Consider the following 9,015-nt stretch of genomic DNA (forward strand, 5'->3'; position numbering starts at 1 on the left):
CCTGTTTATATCTTTTTCCTTCCCCAAGGTATTCTTTTCCTCCTCCTCTGTCCCTCCTCCTTCTCTCTTCTTACATTCTCTAGGTCAGAGTTACCCTTCCCTAGTTATTTTCTCCTTTATCTCAGCTTCTGTCTACCTCACCATCTACTCTGTGGGGAAAATAAAATACTCTGTGAAACAGTAGATAGCTCAATTTCTGATATTCAAGAATCCCATTCCCTGCCCAAATGGACTCTAAAAGGATTCAAATAAAATGTTTCCAGATTAAAGGTGGAGTATAGTTTATCAACATAGACAAGAGAGAAATTTCCCAGACACTGCACCAATTAGTTCCTTTCTGTCTTCAGTATTTGCATGAAGAAGGAATGTTTTAGGGCCATATTTGGGAGGTGCAAGAACCTATAGTAGAGGGGCAAGGATAAGAGGGCCTTTTGTCCCCATCACTGCATTAAAAGGGCTCTTGTTAAGGTCATCTGTGACCTCTGTGTTGTCAAATTCAACAGTCACTTTGGTGTCCTTATCTTATCTGACCTCTCACTAATGTTGTCTCACTTGTCTCCTGCTTTTCTTCCCCCTCCTGGCCACAGCTGCTCAATCTTCCTGGATGAGCCTCCCTTCTCTACTTCAAATGCCAATGCCCCAGGGGCCAGCCCAGACCTTTTCTCTTCTCCATCCAAATTCTCTCCCTGAGGATCTCATATTTACATATCATTTATATTTGGAAGACTTCTAAGTATCAGTCACCAGTCCTAACCTATCTCCAAAGCTACAGACTTCTAACAAGAGATCTAGTCGGGCAGATACCTCCTGACATTTCTTTTTGATACCTCGAAAGAGATTACCTCCACATCTCCTCTTGAATAGGCATCTCAAATTGAACCATGACCAACCAAAACAGATCTCTTTATTCTTACCACCACTCTCCTCCCCAACATATTTTTCTCAGCCTTTCTAGTTCCATTAAGTGGTATCACCATCCATCCAGTTGTTCTGTCAAAAGTCACACTCCCGCTTCTAATCCATCACCATTGAGCTCTGCCTCCAAAATACACAAAAATCCACTCACTTTGCCCAACTCCATGGCTATCACCCTTGTCCATGCCACTCTCTTTCATTGTGTGAGTGACTGCAATCATTTCCGAAGAGGTTTCTCTGTTTCTACTCTTGTCCTTATTGTGCTACTTTCCATACAGTAGCCAGAATAATTTTCAAAAATGTAAATCAGATTGCATGATTCGTCTTCTTAATCACCCCTTGCACTGTCCTGTATGTTTGCTCCCCTGCCCCATAAAACACTCTTCTTTGCATTGTTTAGTAGTTTACTTGCACTTGTAGTCCTGACCTGCTGAAAAGTTTCGACTTCTTTATGCTGTTTTCTTTCTCATAGATAAAATGAGGACAAAAATATTTACGGATCTGAAAATCCTTTAAAGTATTTATTACTGTGCAGGTAAGAAAGCTTCCTAGGTAATCCCCTCCTTTTTTGAAGCTTGGAAGGTGGGATTTCAGGGACCAGTGGTATTATTACTTTCTTATCATTTGACCAGGGGTACTAGAGAGAGTTGGGGAAAACAGTGTGGACTTAGGGAGACAGATGCGGATTAGTGGGAGAATAAAATGGGAAAGTAAAACATGGCAGGAGGGCTTTAAAAGAGGGCACACTGAATAAATTTTTTCATTTATAATTCTGACTATAGTAACATTTTATAAATTGAGTTGCTGTAGAAAAAGGAGTAATAAAATGATATTAATTAGCATCATATTAAAAATTATACTATTTCTCCATGAATTTGTATAATCTTTCTGCAAAGGGCTAGAAGTGTCTTAAAAAGCTCTAATGATATTATGTTATTGGGCAACGTGTCTATAATAGACATTAATTATATGGTATTAAAAAAATCCACAGAGCTTTCTAAAGGTACAATATGCTAATAAGACACCAGAAACCTAATTGCTACTCTAAAAGTTGAGAATTGAAATTAGCTTAATGATAGGAAAAATTTTAATTGGAAAAAAATATTCACAAAACACTTTCTATGATGTAGTTTTTCACTGTAAGGAAAATTAAAAAAAAAATAAAACCAAAATAATTACTCAGACCTTGTTACACAGATAATGCTGTTACACTTCCTCTTTTTCTAAGATATCTCATTGTGTGGCTTTCTGAGCCTTTTATAAGTCAGCCACTAGAGAGCAAACTTCTTCTTTTTATCAGACTGTAGTTTTATCTAGAAAAAAAAAAAATACACCACGTATATATTGGCACTCTTATAATACCACATTATCTCAGACTGTAAAATCTGATAATATAGCTTCTGGGTGCCTGAGGCAGTGGGCATGGGGGATGAAAATAGGGAATTTTAAGGCCGTTTATATTAAAAACACACGAAAGAACAAGATAAGATATTGTAATGTTGAACCACCTTCCTGGAGTGAACATGAAACCTGCTAATGGAGCATCAAGTCTTATGTTTCATCCCGTGTAATAAAATACGATAGACATTGTTTGGTCTGACAGGAGTCTTGGGCCTTCTTATGAGGCGAGGGTCTCTAGAGAGCTCAAAGAAATGATACCCTTTCCAGGTGAAGTGTGGATAAATTATACTGTCAGCCACCTTTACTGCCTTCAGTTGCAGAGGCTTGAGCCAGGCACAAGGAAGCTGCCAGGTGAAGAACATTCTCACCCATTCGGCGAATCCCCACTATTGACGTCAGTTCCAAAGGTCAGTATAGTCCCCAAACATCAATATGCAGGCAGATAAAGGGTGGGATGCAAGGGACAGGGGGGAATTTACTGCACATAGAAATCCCATGTTACCAGGCCCCAGAAGATATTTCTCAGCTAGCTTTTGGGCCAAGATTGAAAGATACTTAAGTGAGCAAAACTGCTTTCTCTGTTGGTAAACTGTTAACAATTGGTCTTTTGCACACAATCTTAGGGACTCATGGCTGAATAAAGTCATTGGAATCAAATTTCACCTCTGTTGTTGGGCTTTGGGATGTTTGAGTATACATAGTCTAGAAGGTGAGCTTTTTGGGTATTTTAAAAAATATTTAAACAGCTATAGGTAGATTATAAAAGATACCCAAGAATGGGGATTTCAAAATCTTCCAAGAGAACATTTTCCTGGGTTTATTGGCTATTTCAGTTAGGAAATTTTTCTTATATTGAGTTGACCCATGTGATATAGGCAATATGTGAACAGTTTGTTTGATAAAATGGCAATGTCCCGGGATTCAATCTAATACTTTATTCTACAGGGTCTTCTGTGGAGGGGCCTCACCTCAATGGCCATTTAATAATCAGTCAGCCGTCACTGTGTGCCCACTAAGTGCTCTGTACAGTACCAAGGTAATTCAACAAAGACACACAAGTTGAGTACCTGCTCTGTGCCATGAGCACTGTAGCAAACATTCCGAGCAACCAGATGAGTTCTGTCCTCGCAGACCTTGTGCTTTCATGAGAGAAGCTCACATGAATCACTCACTGCAAGGAGACTCGGGCAGTGTTATGTTCTCTAGAGTTGAAGAGCTGTGGGAAAAGAAAGAGGAGGGATTCCATCCTGACTAGGGGACTCCAGGAACATACTTCCATCAAAGAGGTGGTAACTGAAGTGGACTTGGAGCATGCGTAAGATTGTTCTTACAATTTCTGTCAGATGTCTGCAGCTGTAATTGTTATTATCACTGAGTGGTAAAGTCCCTGAGGGCAGTGGTCTATCTGTAACCACATGGAGCCTGAAAAGAGTGGAGGCTCCATTCCACCTTCCCAAGTCAGTGTGGTGTGGTGGGTGAGAACATTTACCCTGGGGCCAGACTGCCACTTAGTACTGTGTGAGCGTGAGCAATTTATGCAACTCTTCTATGCTTCAGTGTCCTCACCTGGAAAATGTGGGTACATAATAGCACCTATCTATCTATGTTCTCCTCTGGAATCAGACATGACCGAGCATTTCCCCAAGTCTGTGGGGGAGCCCAACAAAATTCTTTTCACTGACACACCAAGGAGCCCCTGAGGAAAAAACTGAGCACAATGAACTTAAGGAAGAGGGAGTCTGGCTGGCAGTTCTGGCTCCACTGAAGCCCCAGGGAATTCGGGGAGTCAAGGAAGAACATCTGTCCCATGGGATGTTTTCCTTTCACCCAGTTCTTTGCACTGATTCTTGCTTGCTCTCTCTCTCTTTCTGTGTGTGTGTGTGTGTGTGTGTGTGTGTGTGTGTGTGTGTGAAAGTTTAGCTTTATAAGCCAATAAATGATATTCTGAAAGAGCTATTTTTACTGAAATCTCTCTAAAACTCCAGGGCTCTGGTGGAATTTCTTTCATAGCCCTCAAGCAGATTGTAACACAGGGCAGAGGTAGGGTAGGTGGAGGCTTTTGTGGATTTCCAGTTCCAGAGGTCACAGGGGAGTAGTGTCAACTCCAGGGCCCCAGGGCTTCCAGCGGGTGGCAGAGATGCCTGGCAGATTCTCACCCAGATGAAGCAGCAGCCTTATCTAATACCACATGGGATTGCTCCTATTTGAGCACATCTGAGGCAGCCCCTGGGAATGCCAGAAATTCTGGGTGGCTGGGAGCTCTTTGTAGAAGAATCCCGCAATAGCAGGCAGGGTGAAATTCAGCAAACAAAACAAAACAAAACAAAACAAAACAACAGAAAAAAGGTTATGGCCCAGTGCTACCCAATTTGTATCTTTTAGGCTCCTCTGGTCTGGGGCACGTTAGTTACATGTGACTCCTGTTTGCAATTCATCAATTTCCTTAGTGATTGAAGGTCAGAAAAGTTTAAAAAGTTCTCCCCCTGCCTGAGAAAGTAATAGATCTTATTGTGGATAGTAGAAAAAAAAAATACAAAATTAGGTTAAAATTACCATTAGGTTATCACGCAGCGATATATTTTTAATTAAAAAAATTTTTTTTTAAAAATTTATTGTTGAGAGACAGAGAGACAGAGCACGAGCAGAGGAAAGGCCGGGGCGGGGGGGGGGGGGGGCGGGCAAAGAGAGAGGGAGACCCAGAATCTGAAGCCGGCTCTAGGCTCTGAGCTGTCAGCACAGAGCCTGAGGCGGGGGCCCAGCCCACTAACCAGGAGATCATGACCTGAGTTGAAGTCGGAAGCTCAACCCACTGAGCCACCCAGGCGCCCTGGGTATATTTTTAATTTGTAAAAACATAGGTTGATGTAGTTCCATTTAGCTTTTATATTAACAGAGGGCATGTATATTTGTAATTGGGTAAATTTATCTAAATAGCTATATATAGCTCTAAAATTTTTAGCAGTTTTAATCCTCCCCCTTCACTTAACATTGTATGTTGAATATTTTCCTACATTATTACATGCAAACATTCTACAAAATGAAATAGTACTCAGTGACTCAGAACAATCCTTTCTCCACTCAGCTTTATTTGCTTTGCCCTGTCTCAAGAGGAACCATTTTCTGTTATTATATAGCAGCTTCTTGTGATACGTATCTCCGTATTTATTTATTTTTTTGAAAAGGTTTATTTATTTTGAGAGGGGGAGCACAAGTGTGCAAGCAGGGGAGGCACAGAGCAAGAGGGAGAACGAGCATCCCAAGCAGGGTCCATGCTGTCGACAGAGCCATCGCAGGGGGCTTGATCTTATGAACGATGAGATCCTGTCCTGAGCCGAAATCGAGTCAGGCTTAACCCTGCGAGCCACTCAGGCACCCTGCTTATCTCCATATTTAAAACTAATATTATATTTACCTGGAAGGGGAGATACGATGATCTTGAAGGTTGTTTTCTCAGGGCGAGGCTTACCTGTTGCACTCCAAATGTGCTGACCCCTGCAATTTCCCGCGCAATCGGTGGCAGCGGGGCGCTGGTTCCCGCTTTCCCCTATCTTCTCAAGTTTGAGACCTGACTTGACCTCTTCGGGCCTCCATACTTGCTCTCTCTGCGTTTTGCCCCCAGGCTTAGTGGCAAGACAGCCTCCTTGTGTGGGGGGGTTCTCACAGGAAGATTTCACTAAGTGGTGAGAGCGAGTTATATTGAGAAGTTCAGTGTGAGTTCTTAAGCAACTCGAGTTTCTTTTTGCCTGACTTGTCAGCTGAAGAAGACCGTAAGTTTGAACTTTTTTTGCTGTTTTTGTATTTGCGCCTCCGCTTTTTTTCCATCCATATGAAATCGTGGGGAGTACTCAGAGCGAAGAAATGTGTCCAGGCTGGGAATGAGGGGGTGGGGGTGGGGGTGAAAATAAGTTAGAGCAGCAGGTGGATTTGAGGTCAAAGCTCAGGAAGGATGAGGTAGAATCCACACCAGTGGGGCAGATCATGAATTGGGAACCAGAGACCCAAGTTGGCCAGGTGACAGAAGTTGGTAGGAAGAAGTCTGAGACAAAATTAAAAAACAATTAAAAATAAAAAGTTCCTGGGGCACCTGGGTATCTCAGTCGGTTGGGCATCCTACTTTGGCTCAGGTTATGATCTCCACAGCATGTGAGTTCAAGCCCCTCCTTGGGTTCTGTGCTGTCAGCTCAGAGCCTGGAGCCTGCTTCGGATTCTCTCTCTCTCTCTCTCTCTCTCTCTCTCTCTCTCCCCCTCCCCCGCTTATGCTCTGTCTTTGTCTCTCAAAAATAAATAAACATTAACAAAATTAAAAAAAAATTCCTAAGATTAATATCCTATTTTCTTCATTTACCAATTTTATACAGATAGTGAGGACTTTTGCTTTCTCTTACCCTCTCTTTCTTGAATCTTCCTGATGTAATTATATTTTAATTTTTAGTTAAACACATAGTGTTTTCATGATAATTATGAGAATATTGTTCACTACCGTTGTAAGTAATGTGCTATGATTATGTTTTCTTTCTTGTGTATTTTTTGTTTTTTTTTTCTTGGAGTTAATAATTGTCATTTTCATTTGCTTAAGCTTCTTTGAAACACGGTAAGTCTTCCCACCTTCCAGGAGCTCTGTAAAATGGCTGTCTATGCAATTTTCCACATGGTCAAAACTGTCATGTCACTTACCAGTTCCATTTCATTCTGTAAAATTCTTTCTGTGCATCTCTGGCCTCCTACTCTGTTCTGGACTGGTTCTTCCTAGGCTAAGAGCTTCTAGATTTTTTTTTTTTTTTTTTAATGAAGGACTGTTATCAATTTTCAGCACATACTTTTATATTTGTATTGTTTGTTTATAAAGTATATGTTTTCTGTAATAAAGTAGTGTGTACATCATAAAATATGAGAAAAAATAGAAAATACAAGAAGCTAACATAAAAATAAATTTAATACCATCCTTTACATGCCCCCAACAATTGTCTCTCACTCACTGGGGTGTGAGACCTCTGCTCTAGGCTTACTCACAATGTCTTGGAACATTTTTTTGCCATCAGTCTTGGAAATCTTTTTGGCTGTTTCTTATGCTGGATCTTGTTTCTTGGGTTCCATGTTTCATCCTTCTAAGATCTTTCTCTCATTTGGATGGAGAGTAGCTTGTTGTTGCTTCCTAAGAAAAAGTGCAAGGGAAGTAAATTTCCTGAGTTTTTCTTGTCTAAAAGTGTCTTTCTATAAGAGAATGGAAATACAAGTGACAGGCTGGGAAAAAAAAATATTTTCAAAACACTTATCTGATAAAAGACTTTTGTCCAAAATATACAAAGAACTCTCAAAACTCAATAATAAGACAGCAAATAACTCCGTTAAAACATGGGCAGAAGATCTGAACAGATACCTCACCAAGGAAAATATATAGATGTCAAATAAGCAATAAGCATATGGAAAGCTGTTCAAATCATATGTCAACAGGGAATTGCAAATTAAAACAATAATGAGATACCACTACACGCCTATTGGAAAATGGCCAGAATCCAAAATACTGATAACACCACATGCTGTGGAGCAGTCCCTTATTCATTGCTGAAGGGAATGAAAAATGGTACAGCCATTTTGGAAAACAGTTTGGCAGTTTCTCACCAAGTGAAACGCAGTGTACAATCCAGCAATCACGACCGCTGGTATTTACTCAAATGAATTGAAGATTCGTGTCCACACAAAAACCTGCATACGAATATTTATAGCAGCTTTATTCGTACTTGCCAAAACTTGGAAGCAACAAAGATATACTTTCATAGGTAAATGGATAAACAAACTGTAGAACATCCATACAATGAAATATTATTTAGCAATTAAAACAAGAGCTATCCAGTCATGCAAAGGCATGGAGGAAGCTTGGATGTATAGTGCTGAGTGAAAAGAGCTAGTCTGAAAAGGCTGCACACTGCATGATTCCAATGATATGACATTCTAGAAAGGCAGAATTTTAGAGATATTTTACTAAAACATCAGTGGCTGACAGGTTTAGGAGAGAGAGACAAAGGGATGAGTAAGTGGAGCACAGGGGATTTTTAGGGCAGTGAAACAACTCTGTATGATACTGGAGTGGTGGATACATAACATTATACATTTGTCAAAACCCATAGAAGTGTACAACACAAAGAGTGAACCTTAATTAATGGAAACTATAGGCTTTACTTAAAGTTTCCGTATTCATGCATCAGTTACAACAGATGTACCACATGTACCATAAAATGTTAGTAATAGAGGAAACTTTGTGTGGTTGGAGTCTGGTAGGGAAAAGTGGGGGAAAGGAACATGTGGGAACTCTGTAATTTCTGTTCATTTTTTCCTGTAAAACTAAAGTTTCTCTAAAAAGTAAAGTCCTTTCAGGGTGCCTGGGTGGCTCAGTCGGTGAAGTGTCCAACTTTTGATTTTGGCTCAGGTCATGATCTCATGGTTTGTGGGTCCCAGCCCCACATTGGACTCTGCACTGACAGTGCGGAGCCTGCTTGGGATTCTCTGTCTTCTGTCTCCCGCTCTCTCTGCCCCTCACCTGCTCTCTCTCACTCTATCAAAAATAAACATTAAAAAAAAAGTAATTCTGCTCATTAAAAAAGTCTTTACCCTCAGTGTTGGCAAGTTTGATTAGAGAATTCTAGACTAAAAATAATTGCATTCAGAATTTTTTTGAGACATTGCTCCCCTGCCTTCTAAATT

At 40.5% G+C, this 9,015-nt stretch overlaps 1 pseudogene; it reads left to right on the forward strand.

Moving 5' to 3' along the window:
* The first annotated feature begins 5,720 nt into the window (after positions 1-5,720).
* On the forward strand, positions 5,721-5,863 carry LOC144616471 (U1 spliceosomal RNA; annotated as a pseudogene).
* The last annotated feature ends 3,152 nt before the right edge of the window (positions 5,864-9,015 follow it).

The sequence above is a fragment of the Panthera onca genome, chromosome B2, assembly GCF_046562875.1.
Source record: "Panthera onca isolate mPanOnc1 chromosome B2, mPanOnc1 haplotype 2, whole genome shotgun sequence".
Classification (NCBI taxonomy): Eukaryota; Metazoa; Chordata; class Mammalia; order Carnivora; family Felidae; genus Panthera; species Panthera onca.